Genomic DNA, 2,132 nt, shown 5'->3' on the forward strand with positions numbered 1-2,132 from the left:
TCACCTATCCCTTCTCAATTTCATGAAGAATTTCAGGAAGAATTTCTTCCTGGACAGGGTTGTTAAACATTGGAGTAGACTGCCCAGGGAGGTGGTAGAGTCACCATCCTTGGATTTCAAGAAACAACTGGATTTGGTGTTTAGTGCCATGGTTTAGTTGACAGGGTGATTTGACTTGATGATCTTAGAGGTCTTTTCCAACCTTAATGGTTTTGTGAATCTCCTTGGAGGCTGCAGTATTTTGCTTTGCAGGATCAGCTGTGTGAGCCTGCAGACTATCCCTGATCTGCAACTGCTGCTGAGGAAAGCGTATAACTGAATGAAGCTACCAGGCTTGCAAGACATTTATTGATGAGTAAGTCAAGAGCTACACATAACTTTTAAAAACCTACAAGAAATGAGCTGAGGTCTACAGACGAAACACTGGTCAAAACTATGTAATGTTAAGAATGAAGTTGCTCATGAACATGTCATTTATAGAGCATTAAGAGGCTTATCTCAACAGATCCATCAACAGCCTGGATCATAACCAAATTTCCCTATTCAAATTCTCCACCACATCATTTTCATTGTGAGCAAGCCGTGCACTGTAACGGTGGCTGTGCAGTCAGCTGGCTGTGACCCCTCAGCTGACCCACCACAGGAAATCAAGACCATGTTTTTGCTAATGCTTGTTCTTTGCCCACAACAGTGTAAGAGTGAAGTGTACTTCTGGCCCTCATCCTAGTTTGAAAAACAATGCTTGTGCAGGGCTTATTTCTCTTTGAGTTTATAAAAGTAAAGATAATTTTTTAAAATATTTTTTTTAATCTCCACAACTTTATTATTGTGGCTGGTTATGTTGGAAAATAAAACCTGCAAGATGCAAACCTGAGCAGGCATCATGTACTCTCAGTGCAGTTTACAGTCAAATTACTGCTGAGGAATGCAGCTGTCAGTTTTGTGTTAGGGAAATCTATGGAATTGCTCTCATCTTGAAGGCTTATAACATGTTGAAGGGAGCAATAACTTGAATTTTGTAGGATATCTTATAGCTGGATGGCTTTAAGTCAGAGTGTGTGCTGCATACACCCAACCACACACACCCCTGTTGTTGTGGGGAGATGTAATATGAAGACTAACATCTGTGTCAGTCTTTCAGGTTTGAGCTTTGTGGTGTTCTGTTTTTCTCTTTTTCCAGATGAGTGCTGTCCTCTTTCCATAACTTAATGGTTTTGGAAATGCAATTTGAAACCAGACCATTATAGATTCAGGTGCTAGATCCTACCTTAGCAAACTGCTGATTTGGAGATGGCTCTTCAGAACATTGAGTCTTAACATGTACATCTTTCTAACCAGAGGAAAGTATCACATCCACATATATACACAGGCACAAACATACACACACACACAGACACACTTAAAACTGAAGTGTTTATTGTGTACTAATGTTACCATAATCAGTGCTGGCAAAGGTGACCCTTCTCCATTGTGGTGTAACCAGACAAGCACATAGTGTCATGGAATTCCTTCAGTCTCAGCCAGCTGCTGCCTCTTTGACGGATCCCAGTCTGGGAACTGGTATCACTGTGCTGAACACCACTACGTTCACTGTAGCAATGTAAACATGGCCAAAATTCAAAACCCCAGGTGTGCAAAGAATTTCAGTATAGAGGACTTTGTGAGAGATTTTTGTTTGAGATTTAATCAACACACACACACACACACTTCTTTCCTTAAATGATCATGACAAGCCTCAGGAAAGGAGTGTTATTTGAACAAACTGGGATGCTTGGCTTCTATCCTCACCATTGCTGTTGCTGGCAGACATACCGAAATGATGCAGTGCATTTAAAGAAGGCCAAATCTATCCTCACTGGCATGTAGAGGAAGTTTCCACAGAAGTCATACAAAAGAAAACACTGAGCGCAGAGATCTGTTCTGCTGTGGCTGTGCGATGTTCATCCAAATGGCTTACTCGTGAGAAAATAAATAGTGCCTTGAAACACCTCTCAGCTAAGAAAATAGGGCAATGGTTGGGCTTAAAAGGATGAGGTATGGGAACACTCCTTATGGCCAAATGTGGTCTGTCACAGTCCATCAACACTTGCTGTAGTTGTCATATTCAGTTTTCTGTGCTTCAGAGTGAGCAA

This window comes from Cinclus cinclus, chromosome 3 (assembly GCF_963662255.1).
Source record: "Cinclus cinclus chromosome 3, bCinCin1.1, whole genome shotgun sequence".
NCBI classification, from domain to species: domain Eukaryota; kingdom Metazoa; phylum Chordata; class Aves; order Passeriformes; family Cinclidae; genus Cinclus; species Cinclus cinclus.